The sequence below is a fragment of the Trichechus manatus genome, unplaced genomic scaffold (genome assembly GCF_000243295.1).
Source record: "Trichechus manatus latirostris isolate Lorelei unplaced genomic scaffold, TriManLat1.0 scaffold00108, whole genome shotgun sequence".
In the NCBI taxonomy this organism is placed as follows: Eukaryota; Metazoa; Chordata; class Mammalia; order Sirenia; family Trichechidae; genus Trichechus; species Trichechus manatus.
In genome coordinates, this window is record NW_004444044.1 from 381,023 (window position 1) to 401,459 (window position 20,437).

The window sequence follows — 20,437 nt, forward strand, 5'->3', positions numbered from 1 at the left end:
GTATCTTAGATGGCAGCTCACAGGCTTTTAAGACCCCAGACACTATTCACCAAGGTAGAATGTAGGCTTTCATGTTTTTGTGATGCTTAACAGGTTTCAGTAGAGCTTCCAGACTAAGACGGAGTATGAAGAAAGGCCTGGCAAGCTACATGGGAAAATCAGCCAATAAAAATCCTATGGATCACAATGATCAGATCTAGTTGTGCATGGGGTCCCATGAGTCAGCAGTAGCTAACAGAAACAGCATATGCAGAGCCTGGGCTGTAAAGCCAGGCTGCCTGGGCTGAAATCTCATCTACACCCCTTACTTGCTGCATAACTATCAGCAATTTATTTAACCTCTCTCTGTTTAAGTTAATCATCTGTCAAACAGAGATAATAGTAGGGCCTGCCTCACAGGTACTATTAAGTTAACATTTATAAAACATCAGCACATATTAAGTGCTATATAAAACAAACCAACCAACCAACCTGTGGCCGTCGAGTCAATTCCGACTCAGCGCCACCCTATAGGACAGAGTAGCACTGCCCCATAGAGTTTCCAAGGAACGCCTGATGAATTCAAACTGCCAGCCTTTTGGTTAGCAGCCGGAGCTCTTGGTTAGCAGCTATAGCTCTTAATCACTATGACGCCATTAGTCAAATAAACAAAACAGAATTAGCATTTTCCAATCTTACCTAAACAGAAACACCCGAAGGTGTTCCTTGTGTAAACAGAAAGAAAAAAAAAATGCTTCTAAGAAGCATCTTTATTTTTTTTAATATACATTTTTAGCATCAGGGATTTTAAAAGGAGGGTGCATCTGTATTCTTAGGGAATCTTGGAATAGGTTTTTTTTTTTTTTTAATCCAGGATTTGTTTGAAATTTTTGTTTTAATCACTTCTCCTATAAAATGGGAATAAAAGTAAAATATTCCCCAACTCATTTATTTGAAAAGATTTAAGAAATGACTGTCTCTCTGCCTTGGGCATTAACAGCCCACTGTCCAAACCTCTCATCTATTTTTTGCAACTCAAAAATAAAAAATAAAAAAAGTATTTGCTGTAATGATCTCCAGACCCAACCCTAAGTGCTAATAAAGTAAATACATAGAAGGAATAGACCTTCAATCTATCAGCCAAATAGATGAGCTATGTCAAGAATGAGCCCATTATCTGTAGAACTATCTACACTGTGACTCCTAGAACTTGTTTAAAATAATTTGCCTTCAAAAAGCGTAGAAAGAAAGGATTTTTCCCTTTCCTAATATACTGTTTCCATGATGTAATTCATAATAGTCCCATACTAAGTTTCAGGAAATTTTTTAAGCACTGATATTACGAATGAGGAAATTATCGAACAATATCATCAATATCATATGCAAGTAAAATTTTGCTGAAGATCATTCAAAAACAGTTGCAGCAGTACATCAACAGGGAACTGCCAGAAATTCAAGCCGGATTCAGAAGAGGACATGGAACGTGGGATATCAATGCTGATGTCAGATGGATCTTAGCTGAAAGCAGAAAATACTAGAAAGATGTTTACCTGTGTTTTATTGACTACGCAAAGGTATTTGACTGTGTGGATCATAAACAAATTATAGATAACATTTCAAAGAATGGAAATTCCGAAACACTTAATTGTACATAGACCAAGAGACAGTCATTTGAACAGAACAAGCGGATACTGTGCGTTTTAAAATCAGGAAAGATGTGGGTCAGGTTTGTATCCTTTCACCATACTTAGTCTGTGTGCTGAGCAAATAATCCGAGAAACAAGACTACATGAAGAAGAACGTGGCATCAGAATTACTGGAAGACTCATTAACAACCTGAGATATGCAGATGCCACAACTTTACTGGCTGAAAGCGAAGAGGACTTGAAGCACTCACTGATGAAGATCAAAGACTACAGTCTTCAGTATGGATTACACCTTGACATGAAGAAAACAAAAATCCTCACAGCTGGACCAGTAAGTAACATCACGATAAGTGGAGAAAAGATCGAAGTGGTTAAGCATTTCATTTTACTTAGATCTGCTGCAAAATCTGCTGCAGAAGTCCTCTTTAAAGTGTTGAAAAGCAAAGGTGTCACCTTGAGGACTAAGGTGCACTTGACTCAAGCCATGGTGTTTTCAATTGCCTCATATACGTTTGAAAGCTGAACAATGAATAAGGAAGACTGAAAAAGAACTGATGCCTTTGAATTATGGTGTTGGCAAAGAATATTGAATACACCATGGACTGCCAGAAAAACGAACAGATTTGTCTTGGAGGAAGTACAGCCAGAATGCTCCTTAGAAGTGAGGATGGCGAGACTTTGTCTCACATACGTTGGAGAAGGACATCATACTTGGTCAAGTATGGAGTCAGCGAAAAAGAGGAAGACCCTCAACGGGATGGATTGACACATTGGCAGCAACAGTGGGTTCAAACATAGCAATGATTATGGGGATGGTGCAGGACAGGACAGTGTTTCATTCTGTTGTACATAGAATTGCTATGAGTTAGAACCGACCGGATAACACTTAGTAACAACAAAAACACTATGAAACCTACCATGATAAGCAAATTCTTTCTTGTTTTCACATGTGCTGATCGCCACCTTTATATGCACATGTTATAAATCCATGCAATCACTAATTCTTACAGGAATGGTGTTATCTCTAACATACCGGTAAATCCAGCTGCCGTTGTGTCGCTTCTGACTTACGGCAACTCTCTGTGTGTCAGAGTACAACCGTGTTCCATAGGGTTTTCAATGGCTGATTTTTCATAAGTAGATTGCCAGGCCTTGCTTTCAAGGCAACTCTGTGTGGACTTGAACCTCCAATCGTTCAGTTAGCAGCCTAGCATATTAACCATTTGCACCACCTAGGTACTCCTGTCTTTAAAATAGCTCAGTTTACTAAATTCATTTACCCTGTAATTTTTACTGTATCTTTCAGATTTGACTAATACAATCTAATGCGCCTGTACAATCTAGGATTGCTCCTCCATGATGAGGACTCACCTTGCTATTTGTGTAGCAGGAATGAGCAGTGAGGCTCTGTTTTACCCTGGCTTACCTTGAGGACTTTGCTGACATAACTGTTACCCCTTCCCTCTTATTTCCTAACAGTTATGGATTGTTGTACAATGGTTCTGCTCGCGGCAGAGTGGAGGGGGAGGCGGGAAGAAGATACTTGAACATGTCAGTAAACCCTACATCCAGCCATCCCTCTATCCAAGGGCACTCAGTTGCCAATCAGTGTCAATCTCCCTTCCAGTCTCTAAAACATCTGCTTGGCATCCTTCCACCTTCTTTTGTTAACAGAACTCTAGCTTTCCTTTGTAAATCCTCACCATTGTGTTCATCAGTCCATGTGGTTAAGGTGGGATGACTCCATTTCTGAGCTCAACAGGGGGAGTTTGTGACTCCAAAGCAGTACCTTCTTACTACCTGCACCAACCTCCAAGCTAATACGGGTTCAGAGTTGAACAAATGATTGAAGCTTGGCCAAATTAGAGACAATGCCAGTTCTTCTGGAATAAAAGGAAATTTAGAGGTTCTTGCTCCTTGCTGGGAAAGCTGAAGTCTTGCCATTGGTTGGCGAGAGCTTACCTGAGAATGAAGGTAGCACAGGGGAAAGCATCTTGACCTGCACAGACATAGGAATACTGACAGAAGTTTTTCAAACATTTGAATCTAGCGTTACCTTATTTTATGGAGCTCTGGTAGCGCAGTGGTCAAGAGCTCGGCTGCTAATCAAAAGGTTGACAGTTCAAATCTACCAGCTGCTCCGTGGAAACGCTATGAGGCAGTTCTGCTCTGTCCTATAGAGTCACCATGAGTCAGAATTGACTTGAGGGCAACAGATTTGATTTTTTTGGTTTAATCCATTGACTTGCATTGTTATATAGCCAGTGGAGTCCCTCTTGTTATTCAGTCATTTTGAGTTGTGTTTCCCTCATTCACATGTGAAAGAGTCCTGACTAATATCTTCCGTCTTTCATATTGCTGGTAAAGTTATCTAATAGACTGATTTCTTTACTATTTAAATCCTTCCTTCCCTTCCTCTCTCCATCTGTTCATTGTTAATGTAGCATTTATGAATTTGGAATCAAGATAGGTGCTAGGAATATTATTATATAATATTATCACCAAACTTCCCGTCTAATAGGAAAGACAGATATATAAAAAGAAAATTATGACACAGACTGATAAGTCCTCTGATAAAGCATTTACTTAAAATAAGTTTGATTTACACTGAATACCATTAATACGTTAGCTTTGGACAAATTTTCAAAGATTTACAAAAATCACTTCAAAGTTGGTCTGCACTCTGTTTTCCATGTTTCCTAAATATTTATGAAAATATTATGATTAAATAAATACTACGATGATCATGTAATGTAACAAGAAGAAATGATGGAATGACAAACTTACAAAAGGGAAATAACAGGGAAAGGGGAAACTTCCCCATGGAAATAATTTACGTTTTAAGAAGAAGACTTTTTCCTGAGAATAAAAAACTTCTTGATGACTTTGGCTCATGGTAGCAAAATTTAAGAAGTCAATAGATGAGTGTTGTGATGGTTAATTTTACACATCAACTTGGCTAGGCTATGGTTCCCAGTTATTTGGACAAACACTAATCTAGTTGCTTTTATGGAGTCATTACATATGCTATTATTGTGATTAAATCAGCTGGCCTTAAGGAAGCAGATTATCTTCAATAATGTAAGATAATATAACTTTCTTTCATAATGTAATCTAATCTATCTGTTGAAAGCTTTAAGAGCAAAAAGGGAGTTTCCATAGGGTGTTCTGTCTCCAGGTTACAAATAGATATTTTGGCAAAACTCTCACCTCACTTTTCCTATCACCTGACCTATGGAGCCTGGAGTGAAAGCATGCAAGCGTCTTCAGCCTGTTGTCTGACCAATAGATTTTAGACTTGCCAACCCTCCCCCCACCAATCAATCTCTCTCTATATCTCTGTGTAGATATATACCACTGGTTCTGTTTCCTTGGGCCATGTGATCTCTCATTCCAGCCTTTCTCTTTGCGTCTGTATCATTATTTGTTTATTCTGATCCCACAAGCTCACAGACAACCTAAAATTTTTGCCCCTTTAAAGCGTTAAATTGTTAGCTGCTGTCAAGTCAGCCCTCGACTCATGGCAACCCCATGTACAAAATGTTGCCTGGTCCTGCACCATCCTCACGCTCAGTTTAGGATCAGACTATTGTGATCCACAGGGCTTTCATTAACTGATTTTTGGAAGTAGATGGCCAGGCCTTTCTTCCTAGTCCGTCGTAGTCTGGAAGGTAGCTGATACATAAGCCTCCACTGGCAAAGGGGTGGTGGCTGCACATGAGGTGCACTGACCTGGAATCAAACACAGATTTCTCACATGGAGACTAGAATTCTACAACCAGTGTTCGTCACCACCTAAAGGAGAAGATGCCTAAAAACAACTAATAACCTTTTCCTTGTGGAAGGTTAAAGACATTGAGATAATTATGCTCTCAGTTCTGGAGGGAAAAGGAAAGATGAGTGTACCTGTGAGGGGAGAGAGGCCTAAGCAAGGAAGAGAAGATACATTATCTTTCGTGTGTCATTTGAAGTTTATGAAGTGAAGGCGATCCAGGTAGGATAGATGGGGGGTAAATATAGTAAAGAAGGGGAAGCAGGATGTCTTAATTATGTATCACATGAGATACACCCTACATTAAATATGTATATATGCAATTATATATTATTTAAAACCCACCTACTGCCATCGAGCTGATTCTGACTCATAGCGACCCTATAGGACAGAGTAGAACTGCCCCATAGGCTTTCCAAGGAGCACCTGGTGGATTCAAACTGCTGACATTTTTGGTAGCAGCCGTAGCTCTTAACCACTACGCCACCTATTTAGTCAGCTCAAATTAAATATTGTGTGATTATGATTGGAAGATGTGGATGGACAGATGAGGAGAACCCTTGGCATGTCCCTGAAAACTCTCAGATGTACTTCTCACTGAAAAAAAAAAGAAAAAGAAACATTGCTGTTGGTAATGGTACGAGGGGGTGGATATCATCTTTGTAAACAATTTTATGAGGCGAAAACCAGATTAGGGCAATAATTAGGTAATTTGTAGCACTGCACTCTTAATCAACTTTGGTTTTCTGGGTTGCTTATAAGAAGCCCTGGTGGAGCAGTGGTTCAGCACTCAGCTGCCAACCAGAAGGTGGGCAGTTCAAACCCACCAGCAGCTCCACGGGAGAAAGATGTGGCAGTCTACTCCAATAAATACTACAGCTTTGTAAACCCTTAGTTTTATTTGGGTTTGGATTGCTCATCCCAGCAATTTAAAAAAAAAAAAGCCCTCACTCAAAGCTTTTGCATTAACCATTGCTCTTCTTCCTATGTTTTACACTTGAAAAAACACTTTTCGGCATCTACTATGGTAGATATCTTACAGGAGTTAAAGTTTCCTCTTCCTAGAGGAACAGATTAGAAAGAAAAACGAATAATTACCACAGATTTTAGAGATAAATCTGATGGAAGTCGGGATATGGTACTTTGGTATCACAGATTAGAAGACAGATTACTCAACATGTGGGTAATTAAGACCTAATAGCCCTAACCCTGTCTATGCTTGGGGACTGCTTTGCTTTCAAGTTTTACTGCTATCCATACAAAACTGGACAGTGGTATAATTTCCTTGTTTATGTCTACTTCTGTGAAGAAATAAACAATGTGGTATAATTTCCTTGTTTATGTCTACTTCTGTGAAGAAATAAACAACTGGGACGGTTACATCCTATGTTTATTTCTTTTTTTAAATATTTTTCACTAAAGAGAGAGTTAGACAGCCTCCTACTTACCAGATACTCATATCTTATAAATGAAAAAAACCAAAAATATAAATATAGTGGTTGATAAATATTATGGCTCTTTAATTTTGTGTTTTTAGAAAATGTGGTTTATGTTCATTGCACTAAATTTTCTTTACTGGCTGCAGCACCTCAGCTTTGGGTTTTGGCTCTGCTGAGGGAAAATTCTAGCTTGTTTGTGGCGTCCCTAGTGGATTGCTTGTTAACTCAGGGATTGTGGTCATCCCTATTTGGAAAAGATGTGTGCTCTGGGACTAAAACACCAAGGAAAAGGAAGAAAAGTAATATATATTTGTGATGCTCCAATTCTAGGTCAGACAGAGTGCCTGAGTTTTTCACAATGTCATTTTAATACTTTCAAGAACACTATGAGGTTGGCATCATTATTCTCATATTTATAGATGAGGAAACTGGGGTATAGAGTCCCATAGAAGCAGAGTTAAGATTAAAACCCAGAAGCGTCTAATTCAGAAGCGCACTGGATTCAAGCCAGTCTTTGGACAAGGAAAGAAATAATTGGGGAAGAAAAGACCAGCTAGAAGGATCTTAACCCTACTGAGTGTATTTTATATTTCACACCTTTCTAGAAACCAATGCATTTCTTATTCTCAACCCAATGTGTACTAGGAATCAAATGCATAAGTGATGACAACTACTAACCCCCAGAGTCTCAACAGCCCAGAGACCCTCCTACGTATTGTGTCATCTTTATCCAAAAAGCTGCACCCCACAGAGTTCCTGGAGACTCAACATTAGGTGAGGTTAGGTCAAGATCTGATATTCATATTGAAAGAAGATGATAGGCAGTGGTTGGGAAGGGTCTAAATATCCTACCCCTACCAACACTTAAAGAATCTTAGAAGTCACTCATAAGAACATAGACTCTACCATGAACTGTTATAGCTTGGCTCTGTCAGCAAGGGACTAGAACAATTCTTTCAAACTGCAAGTTGTGATGCATTAAAAAAACAAACAAACTCACTGCCATTGAGTCGGTTCTGGCTCACAGCAACCATATAGGACAGAGTAGAACAGCCCCATAGAGTTTCCAAAGAGTGGCTGGTGGATTTGAACTGCTGACCTTTTGGTTAGCAGCCAAGCTCTTAACCACTGTGCCACCAGGACTCCTGTGATCCATTAGTGGATTGTAAAATATATTTGGGGGGTTGTCATCAGAATTTGAAAATATAATGGAATAAAATATAATAGGACAGAATATACAGAATAAAAAAGAACAGACCATAATGTATCACATAAAAGTAAGCTAAATATTGCTTTGTGAAACTTTTGTTTCAGTTATAGATGAATAACTGTGTAAAACTAAACCCTTTATGCATACATGCTGAACAAGAACTTCCAAGAGCAAAATATCCCTTCAATGATTTTGTTACATGGATCAAGGTCATGACTATACAATGAATTCCAACTTTGTAGAGAATTAGAAAAGTCTATGAGAGCCAAAGTACAACCTTGAGTATATCCCACCTGAATTTACAGACCATCTTGAGAATAGATTCGACGCATTGAACACTGATGACCGAAGACTAGATGAGTTGTGAAATGACATCAAGGATATCATACATGAAGAAAGCAAGAGGACATTAAAAAGACAGGAAAGAAAGAAAAGACCAAGATGGATGTCAGAGGAGACTCTGAAAGTTGCTCTTGAAAGTAGAGTTGCTAAAGCAAAAGGAAGAAATGAAGTAAAAGAGCTGAACAGAAGATTTCAAAAGGTAGCTTGAGAAAAAAAAAAAAAGTATTATAATGAAATGTGCAAAGACCTGGAGATAGAAAATCAAAAGGGAAGAACACGATCAGCATTTCTCAAGCTGAAAGAACTGAAGAAAAAATTCAAGCCTCAAGTTGCAAAACTGAAGGATTCTATGGGGAAAATACTAAACTATGCAGGAAGCATCCAAACAAGATGGAAAGAATACACAGAGTCACTGTACCAAAAAGAACTGGTTGACATTCAACCATTTCATGAGGTAGCATACAATCAAGAACGGGTAGTACTGAAGGAAGATGTCCAAGCTTCACTGAAGGCCTTGGGGGAAAATGAGGCTCCAGGGACTGATGAAATACCAATTGAGATGCTTCAACAAACAGATGCAGCACTGAAAGTGCTCACTCTTCTAGGCCAAGAAATTTGGAAGACAGCTACCTGGCCATCCCACTGGAAGAGACCAATATTCGTACCCATTCCAAAGAAAGGTGATCCAAAAGAATGCGGAAATTATCGAACAATATCATTAATATCAAACACAAGTAAAATTTTGCTGAAGATCATTTGAAAGTGGTTGCAGCAGTACATCGACAGGGAATTGCCGGAAGTTCAAGCCAGATTCAGAAGAGGACATGGAACAAGGGATAACATTACTGACATTAGATGAATCATGACTGAAAACAGAGAATACCAGAAAGATGTTTACCTGTATTTTATTGACTATGCAAAGACACTCAACTGTGTGGATCATAACAAATTATGGATAACATTGTAAAGAATGGAAACTCCAGAAAACTTAACTGTGCTTATGAGGAACCTGTACATAGACCAAGAGGCAGTCATTCAAAAAAACAAGGGGATACTGAGTGGTTTAAAGACAGGAAAGGTGTGCGTCAGGGTTGTGTCCTTTCACTATACTTTCACCATACTTATTCAATCGGCATGCTGAGCAAATAACCCGAGGAACTGGACTATATGAAGAAGAATGCAGCATTAGGACTGGAGAACGACTCATTAACAACCTGCATTATGCAGATGACACAACCTTGCTCATTGAAAGTGAAGAGGACTTGAAGCACTTACTGATGAAGATCAAAGACTACAGCCTTTCATATGGATTACAACTCAACATAAAGAAAACAAAAATCCTCACAACTGTACCAATAAGCAACATTATGATAAACAGAGAAAATATTGAAGTTGTAAAGGATTTCATTTTACTTTGATCCACAATCAACACCCATGGAAGCAGCAGTCAAGAAATCAAATGACACATTGCATTGGGAAAATCTGCTGCAAAAGATCTCTTTAAAATGTTAAAAAGCAAAGATGTCACTTTAAGGACTAAGGTGCTCCTGACCCAAGCCATGGTATTTTCAATCGCCTCATATGCATGTGAAAGCTGGACAATGAATGTGGAAGACAGAAGAAGAATTGATGACTTGGAATCATGGTGTTGGCAAAGAATATTGAATATACCATGGACTGCCAGAAGAACAAACAAATCTGTCTTGGGAGAAGTACAGCCAGAATACTCCTTAGAAGCAAGAATGGCGAGACTTTGTCTCACATACTTTGGACATGTTATCTGGAGGGACCAGCCCCTGGAGAAGGACATGATGCTTGGTAAAGCAGAGGGTCAGTGAAAAAGAGAAAGACCCTCAATGAGATGGCCCCACCTAGTGGATGCAACAATGCGCTCAAGCATAACGATTGTGAGGATGGCCCAGGACTGCGCAATGTTTCCTTCTGTTGTACATAGTGTTGCTATGAGTCAGAACTGACTAGAAGGGACCTAAGAACAATAATAGCAGACATTGTTTGCTGAGAATCCCCAGTTGGGGGAAAAAAAATTAAATACATTCCAGTTACATTTCATCACTCCCTGAAAATTTTCACAACAGGAAATTGACGTAAATTGCTATGCAACCTGTGATTTTCCTGGCAGGAATGTCAGCTACCTAGATTCTTGCTGATAAGGTTGGCAGCTTGACAAGGTGCTCGGCAGAGTTAATCTGAAGTACAGATTAACATGGCACCAGAACTGGCTGACTTAGCAAAATTTGTTTTGGTCCTTTGGCCTTTTGGGTCACACTTACCGAAGGTATTGCTTGTGGCAGGCATCAAGTGGGAAATATAAAAAGTAAAACCATAATATCTTACCTCTTGCACCCTACTTCCTAGTACTTTTTTTTTTTAAATCAATTGAACATCTTGTATTTCAGTTTCCACATTCTTCGAATATTTTTATAAAAAAAAAATCCTTGGTTAATGTTTTATTTTCACCCACACCAGGCTGCCTGGGATAGCACAGAGAAAAGCAATCATAATAACAACACAATGACTATAATTATTAATACTTACAAATGTTAATAAAATCATACTATACATAGGGAACAGGGTTGACAAATACACATACATATGTAAAATCTCATTACAATAACCCAAGAAGTTGTTGTTGCTGTTAGGTGTCACCAAGTCGGTTCTGACTCATAGCGACCCTATACACAACAGAAGAAACACTGTCCAGTTATACACCATCCTCATGATCTTTGCTATGTTGGAGCCCATTTTTGCACCCACTGTGTCAATCCATCTCAGTCTTCTCTTTTTCACTGACTCTGTGCTTTACCAAGTATCATGTCCGTCTCCAGGAACTATTCTCTTTTGATTAACATGTCCAAAGTGAGTCGAAGTCTCGCCATCCTCACTTTTAAAGAGCGTTCTTGCTGTACTTCTTCCAAGACAGATTTGTCTGTTCTTCTGCCCAAACTAAACTCGTTGCCCTCGAGTTGATTTCAACTGATAGCGACCCGATAGGACAGAGTAGAACTTCTCCATAGGGTTTCCAGGGAGCGGCTGGTGGATTCAAACTGCCAACCTTTTGGTTAGGAGTCAAGCTCTTAACTACTGCGCCACTTCAGTATTCTTTGCCAACACCGCAATTCAAATGCATCAATTCTTCACAGGTGTTCCTTACTCATTGCCCAGCTTTCACATGCATATGATGTGACTAAAAATACCATGGCTTGGGTCAGAGTACTCTTACTCCTCAGAATGATATCTTCGCTTTTTAACACTTTAAAGAGGTCTTTTGCAGAAGATTTGGGCAATACAAAAGGCCCTTTGATTTCTTGATTGTTGCTTCCATGGGTGTTGATTGTGGAGCCAATGAAATCCTTGACAATTTCAGTATTTTCTCTGTTTATCATAATGTTGCTTATTAATCTAGCTGGGAGGATTTTTGTTTTCTTTATGTTGAGGTGTAATCCATAATAAAGACTGTAGTCTTTGATCTTCATCAGTAAGTGCTTCAAGTCCTCTTCACTTTCAGCAAGCAAGGTTGTGTTGCCTGCATAATGCAGGTTGTTAATGAGTCTTCCACAAATCTTGATGCTGCATTGTTCTTCATATAGTCCAGCTTCTAGGATTATTTGCTCAACATACAGATTGAATAATTATGGTGAAAAGATACAACCCCAACGCACACCTTTTCTGATTCTTAATCTCGCAGTATCCCCTTGTTCTGTTCGAACGACTGCCTCTTGGTCTATGTACAGGTTCCTCATGGGCACAATTAACTGTTCTGGAATTCCTATTCTTCACAATGTTATCCGTAATTTGTTATGATCCACACAGTCAAATGCCTTTGCACAGTCAATAAAATACAGGCAAACATCTTTCTAGTATTTTCTGCTTTCAGCCAAGATCCATTTGACATTAGTAATGATATCACTCATGTCATGAATTTTGAATCCAGCTTGAATTTCTAGCAGTTCCTTGCCGATGTCTGCTGCAACTGTTTTTGAACAACCTTCAGCAAAATTTTACTTGAGTGTGATATTGTTTGATAATTTCTACATTTTGTTGGATCACCTTTCTTTGGAATGGGCCCAAATAAGAATTTCTTCCAGTTGGCCAGGTAGCTGTCTTCCAAATTTCTTGGCATGGACTAGTGAGCGCTTCCAGCATTGCACCCAGTTTTTGAAACATAATTGGTATTCCATCAATTCCTGGAGCTTTGTTTTTTGCCAATGCCTTCAGTGCAGCTTGGACTTCTTCCTTCAATACCATCGGTTCTTGATCATATGCTACCTCCTGAAATGGCTGAACATTGACCAATTCTTTTTGGTACAGTGACTCTGTGTATTCCTTGCATCTTCTTTTGATGTTTCCTATGTCATTCAATATTTTGCCCATAGAATCCTTCAAAGTATGAATTTGAGGCTTGAATTTTTTCTTCAGTTCTTACAGCTTGGAAAGTGCTCAGTGTGTTCTTACCTTTTGGCTTTCTAACTCCAGGTGTTTGCACATTTCATTATAATACTTTACTTTGTCTGCTCAAGCTGCCCTTTGAAATCTTCTGGTCAGCTCTTTTACTTCACCATTTCTTCCATTCATTTTAGCTACTCTACCTTCAAGAGCAACTTTCAGAGTCTCTTCTGACATTCATTTTGGTCTTTTCTTTCTTTCCTGTCTTTTCAATGTCCTCTTGCTTTCTTCATGTGTGATGTCCTTGATGTCATCCCACAACTCTTCTTGTCTTTGGTCATTAGTATTCAATGCATCAAATATATTCTTGAGATGGTCTCTAAATTCAGGTGGGATATACTCAAGATTGTACTTTGGCTCTCGTGTACTTGTTTTAATTTTCTTCAGCTTCATCTTGAACTTGCATATGAGCAACTGATGGTCTGTTTAGCAGTCAGCCATTGGCCTTGTTCTAACTGCTGATATTGAGGTTTTCCATCATCCCTTACCACGGATGTAGTTGATTTGATTCCTGTGTATCCCATCTGGCGAGGTCCATGGCTATAGTTAAAGTTTATGTTGTTGAAAAATGATATTTGCAGTGAAGAAGTTGTTGGTCTTCAGAATTCTATCATGCTATCTCCAGTGTCATTTCTATCACCAAAGCCATATTTTCCCACTACCTATTCCTTTTTTTTGTTTCCAACTTTTGCATTCCAATCACTAGTAATTATCAATGCATCTTGATTGAATGTTTAATCAGTTTTAGAGTGCAGAAGTTGGTAAAAATCTTCAATTTCTTCACCTTTGGCATTAGTGGCTGGTGCGTAAATTTGAATTACAGTCGTACTAACTGGTCTTTGTAGGCGCGTAGGTATTATCATATCACTGACAGCATTGTACTTCAGGATAGATCTTGAAATGTTCTTTGTGAGGATGAATACGATGCCATTCCTCTTCAATTTTCATTCCTGGCATAGTAGGCCATATAATTGTCTGATTCAAAATGGCCAATACCAACCCATTTCAGCTGTCTAATGCCTAGGATATTGATCTTTATGTATTTCGTTTCATTTTTGACGACTTCCAATATTCGTAGATTCATACTTCATACATTCCAAGTTCTGATTATCAATGGATTTCTTGCAGCCGTTTCTTCTCATTTTGAGTTATGCCACCTCAGCAAATGAAGATCCTGAAAGCTTTACTCCATCCACGTAATTAAGGTCGACTCTACTTTGAGGAGGCAGCTCTTCTCCAGTAGTATTTTGAGTGCTTTCCAACCTGAGTGACTTATCTTCTGACTCTATCAGACAATGTTCTGCAGCTATTTATAAGGTTTTCACTAGCCAATTTTTTTAAGAAGTAGATCACTAGGTCCTTTTTCCTAGTCTGTCTTAGTCTGTAAACTCACTTAAACCTGTTCATCATGGGTAACCCACTGGTGTTTGAAATACCAGTGGCATAGCTTCCAGCATCACAGCAATGCTCAAGCCACCACAGAGCAACAAACTGACAGAGGAGTGGTGGACCCAAGAAGTAGATACTCAAATTAAGTACATTTCACTGATGAAGAAGTCCATACACATCTTGTGCTATGCTAAGAAATTTGGACCTTACTAACAGTAAAAGAGAAGTCTTAAATGTACGTAAGTGAGTGACATCATTGTGTTTGTGCTCTAGAGAGAAAATTTTGGTTGCATTGAAGGTGAAATGTGGCAGGGGGTGAGGGGACACCAAAGGGGCAAAACTGTTTGAGAAATAATTATTCACTCTATTTCCAGTATATCTCTGCTGCACCCATCCATATACTCCTTCTACAGAGAATGATAAACTCTTCTATAAACATCTAATGATCTTTCAGGATTCTGTGCATTTACGTTTATTTTTCTCTCCTGTAGTTCTGTACTCCCCTTGACCAGTAGCTAATTCCCAATATTCTTTCAAGATCAAGCTTATCTGGTGGTACTTCTATGAAGCAATTACTTACATGCTATTTGCCTGTGCAGTATGATAATCTGTACCTTTAATCTGTGTGTTTATTTTCATTATATTTAATATGATTTTAAATATTGCTAGGTTTGTTTACTATCTTTTTTTTCATTTTTTTTATTGTACTTCAGGTGAAGGTTTACAGAACAAATAGTTTCTCGTTAAACAGTAGTACACATATTATTTTATGACATTGGTTAACAACTCCACTACATGTCAACCCTCTCCCTTCTCGACCTTTTTTTTTTTTTTTGGTGAAAATATACATAACCAAAGACCCACCATTTCAAAAATTTCTACATGCACAGTTCAGTGACATCGACTACGCTCTTCCAATTGTGCTGCTATTCTCACTTTAGATGGTTTTTACAGAATAAAATAGTTTCTCATTAAACAGTGCACATGTTGCCCTATGACAATGGTTAACAACCTCACAACACATCAACACTGTCCTTACTCAACCTTGGGTTCCCTATCACCAGCTTTCTGTCCCCGTCTGCCTTCTAGCTCTTGTCCCTGGACTGCTGTGTCTCATTGGTCCCGTTTGGTTTTATGGGGCTGTCTACTCCCCGGCTGAACGGTGAACCTCGGAAGTGACTTCACCACTGAGCTAAAAGGGTGTCTGGGGGCCATACTCTCGGGGTTTCTCCAGTCTCCTTTAGGCCAGTAAATCTGGTCTTTTATGTGTGTGTTAGAATTTTGTTCTACATCCTTTTCCAGCTCTGTCCAGAACCCTCTGCTGTGATCCTGGTCAGAGCAGTCAGTGGTGGTAGCCGGGCACCATCTAGCTGTACTGGGCTCAGTCTGATGGAGGCCTTGGTAGCTGTGGTCCATTAGTCCTTTGGACTAATCTTTTCCTTGTATCTTGTTCTCTTCATTCTCCCTTGCTCCCGAAGGGATGAGACCAGTGGAGTGTCTTAGATGGCTGCTCACAGGCTTTTAAGACCCCAGACGTTACTCACCAAGGTAGAATGTAGAACACTGTCTTTATAAACTGTGTTATGCCAGTTGAGCTAGATGTTCCCAGAGACCATGGTCCCCACAGCCCTCTGCTCAGCAATTCAGTCCCTCAGGGAGTTTGGATGTGTCTATGGAGCTTCCATGACCTTGTCTTGTACAAGTTGTGCTGGTTTCCTCAGTAATGTGTACTGTCTCACCCTTTACCCAAGATACCACTTATCTATTGTTGTTTACTATCTTGCTATTTATTTCCTACTTGTTAACATTTGTTCTCTTTTATTTTTTATCTCTTTTTCTTCCTGCCGTCATTTGAATTAATTAATATTCTATTATTTCATTTCATCTCCCATATTACCTTATTAGCTATACCTCTTTTATTTGCTACTGGTTCCTGTAGGATTTATCAGTGTTTACTTTAATATAAGATGACTTCACATAAAGTATAATAATCTTATAATGGTATACTTCCATTTCCCTCTCTCTGTCTTTCTGCTATTACTGTCATTGACCATTGACTATTTAAACTGAACATTGTTGCTATTTTTGCCTTAAACAGTTAATTTTCTTTTAGAGATATTTGTAAATAACAAAATATATTTCATATTTATACACATATTTCCAGTTTCCTATGTTCTTCATTCTTTTGTATAGATTTAAATTTCAATCTGGTATCATTTTACTTGCCTGGAGGACTTCCTTAAACATTGCTATTCTTGAGCCCTGGTGGCACAGTGATTGACAGTTCGGTTGCTAACCAAAAGGTCAGTAGTTCGAATCCACCAGCTGCTCCCTGGAAACCCTATGAGGCAGTTCTACTCTATCCTGTAGGGTTGTTATGGGTTGGAATCGATGGCAACAGGGTAGTCTTCTCATTATGAATGATCTCATCCTTTGTATGTCTGAAAAGGTCTTTTACTTTCCTTAAATTTTTGAAAGATATTTTTTTCTGGGTATAATTCTAGATTGATAAGTATTTATGTTTTAGAATTTTAAAGATGCCATTTCATTGTCTTCTGGGCTGCATGGTTTCTGACGAAAAGTTTGCTGTCATTCTTATCTTTGGTCCTCTGTTTATAGTGTGACTTTTTCCCCTTTGGCTGCTTTAAAATTTGCTCTTTGGCATTATTTATTTATTTATTTTTTGTTGTTGTTTTGCAATTTTATTATAATGTGGTTTGGTTTGATTTTCTTCATGTTTCTTCTGATTGGGGATTATTGAGCTTCTTGTATATATATATATATATATATACATATGTACACATGTATATATATTTTAATCTGCTTTGGAAAACTTTTGGTTATCATTTTTTCAAATATTTATTTTGGCTCTATCCACCACTGCCATTTTCTGAGACTCCTATGTATAAACCAAACCCAACCTCTTACTGTCGAGTCGATTCCAACTCATAGCAACCCTACAGAACAGAATAGAACTGCCCCATCAGGCTTCCAGTTGGTGGATTTGAACTGCTGATCTTTTGGTTATCAGCCAAGCTCTTAACCACTGTGCCACCAGGGCTCCAATTCTAGTATAAGATGCTTAATATTGTCCCATAACTCACTGATGAACTCTTCATTTTTTTTTTCAGTCCTTCCTTTCCATGATTCATTTTGTATAGTTTCATTTTACATGTCTTCAAGTTCACTAATTTTGTCTTCTGCAATTTCTAATCTGCAGACTAATCTGATTATTGAGACTCCTCTGTTAATCTCACCTAGTGTACTTTTCATTTCAGCTACTTAGAAATGTTTGATTTGGGTCTTTTTTATATCTGTTTGTCTCAACTTCACACTCTTTCGTTCCTCTATTTTCTTGAATATATTAAGTATATTTATAATGGTCATTTTAATGTCCTTGTTTACTAATTCTATCATAAGTGCCACTTCTGTGAATGTTTCTCTGATTTATTTCTCTCCAGTTATGGTGATATTTTCTTGCTCCTTTGCAAGCTTTGTACTTTTTGATTGGATGCCAAATATTATGAATTTTGATTTGTGGTATATATATATTTTTTATATTACTTCAAATATCTTTGAACTTTGTTTGGATGCAGTTAGGTTATCTGGAATCATTTTAATCCTTTGAAGTCTTGCTTTTATTAAGCTTTGTTAGTGAAGGTCCAGAAGACCCTTTAGTGTAGGTCTAATATGGCCCCACCACTGAGGCAATATCTTTCTGAGAACTCTCCCTAGTGCCCCATGTGTTATGAGATCTTTCCACACTAGTTTGTAGTCACACAAACTATTCCAAGCCCTATGTAAGCTTTGGGAATTGCTTCTGCTATTCCTTTCTAGTATTTTATTTCCAAGTCTCTCCTTGTGCAGTATCTACCTCTCAAGTACTCTTTCCCACAAATTCTAGCCCTCTAGATTTTCTCAAACTTCAAACTCTGTCTGCTCAACTCAGAGAAGTAGTCAGGCTCTGTTTAGGCTTCCCATTCTTGTGCTGCAGTGTGGAAACCTTCTCTAGGTATTTTTTGCTGGGACCCTTATAGGTTGCTCCTCATTTATTTCCCTTCTCTCAGGTATCTCTGTCCTGTGTTTTCTGTTGTCCAATGTTTGAAAACTACTTTTTTCATGTACTTTCTCTGGTTTCTATGAGTCTAAGGTAAGAGGAAATCTGGTCTTTCTTTTCCCATTAAGTCCAGAAGCAAGTCCCTGTAAAATATTTTAACCTTGTTAAATAAATGATCCAGTATGGAGTTCTTGTAAATGTAACTTTAGATGCCTCATTTTATCTTAATTACTCTATTAAATTTTCTTTGCAGTTCTTCTTTTTTCTACTTTTTTATTTCTTTTTTCTATATGGCTCTTTTTCCTGGGGTTTCAGATAAAATGTAGCACTCCAGGAAAGTTTAGTTTTCAGAGTTAGAATAATATAAACAACATAAAGAAGACAATTTCCCTACTCACTTTGTCACACTTTAACACCCCAGTTAAATGCTTTTTCCTTCAGTAAAATAGTACTGTACTCTTTCTACCTTTGACTTTGATGTGTATTCTGAATCCTTTAGGGCAAATCTTAATTCTGTACTCTAACAAAGATGATCACATTTTTTGTTTATGTTACAAAATTTTGTTGAATTCACTATCATTATACACAAGTTAGTCATTGGATATAAATTGGAAATATCTGTATTCCAAAGTAATTTCATAATAATATACTTATTTGGGGTGCAATCCTTTTTTTCATTTCCCACATTGTTATATTCTAGCTTGCATCAGTATTGAGGATAAAAATAGATGGAAAATAGAGTGGTATGAGATAAGAGGCATTAGCTCTGTTTATGCCTGTGACAATTAAATTGGAACAAAGTCAGCGGCTATTTTTTACATTCTGTGCTCCCAACCTACCTCTTATGAAAGACCCCTTCTCTACTGTCCTCCAAATCACTTTCTTGAGTCTTTAAACACTTGGTGGTAGAGCTGAATTTTATTCCATAAACTTGAATGTGCAAGAGATTTTACATTTATTTATCTTTTTAAAATCAGATTAAATTTGTCTCTAAACTTTCATTCCACCAAGGAGAAAATTATTAAATCTCAGTCATTATTGAGCTTCCCTGGACAAACTCCTGGTACTGCAAAGGTCCAAAAACAGAGCAAAACACTCAAGGGTGTCCCTCTGGACTTTGCTTCTATTTGTTTTCCATAAAAGTCTTCTTGTTAACATTGTCATGATCACTTGAAGTGCAGGGCTGTAGCTTTCCTTAACTCTTGGAGTACAGAAATATTTGCTAAAGTTGGTAATACAAGTGCTTGCTAGTCTCCTGAGTACAAAGTACAGCCATTCCTCCAGAGTCCTGTCTTCTCCCTTGGAGGACAAGGTTGAGAGATGGATAATATATCTTCTCTCCCTTGCTCAGGCCTCTCTCCCCTCACAGGTACTCACTTCTTTCCCTTTCTATACAGAGTTGATAGTATAATCATCTTAGTAACTTTAGGCTTCCACAAAGAAAAGATTACTAGTTGTCTTTGGGCACTTTCTCCTTTAGACCCATCAATTTAGACTCCTCTAAGGCAAGAGACTCATTTGGAGCCTTGGTGGTGCAGTAATTAAGAGCTCAGGCTGTTAACCAAAAGGTCAGCAGTTTGAATCTACTAGCTGCTCCTTGGAAACCCTATGAGGCATTTCTACTCTGTCCTATAGGGTGGCTATGAGTTGGAAATGACTCCATGGCAGCAGGTTTTTTGTTTTTTTTTTAAGGCACGAGAGGAGCCCTGGTGGCACAGTGGTTAAGAGCTTGGCTGCTAACAAAAAGGTCTGCTGTTTGAATCCACCAACTGCTCATTGGAAACCCTATGGAGCAGTTCTACACTGTCCTGTATGGTTGCTATGAGTTGGAATTGGCTCAAAGGCAATGAGTTTGTTTTTTTTTTTTTAAGGCAAGAGATTATAAAGGTACAAGAAGCAAAAACCACAACTTAATAGCTCCGTATATCATCTTCCTGCACTTAGAAAGGCCTCTTTGGTCATAACCATGCCTATTGGACCCTTAGTCCTCTAGGAACTTCAAGATGTCAGGGAGAGTACCTGTGATTTTGTGGCCAGTCCCTCTACTAGTCAGTTAGTAACACACTGATGATATTTAATTCACTAATAGAGCATGAAATATAGCACACAACAAAATCCCTATGCTTGGGACTTCCGGGC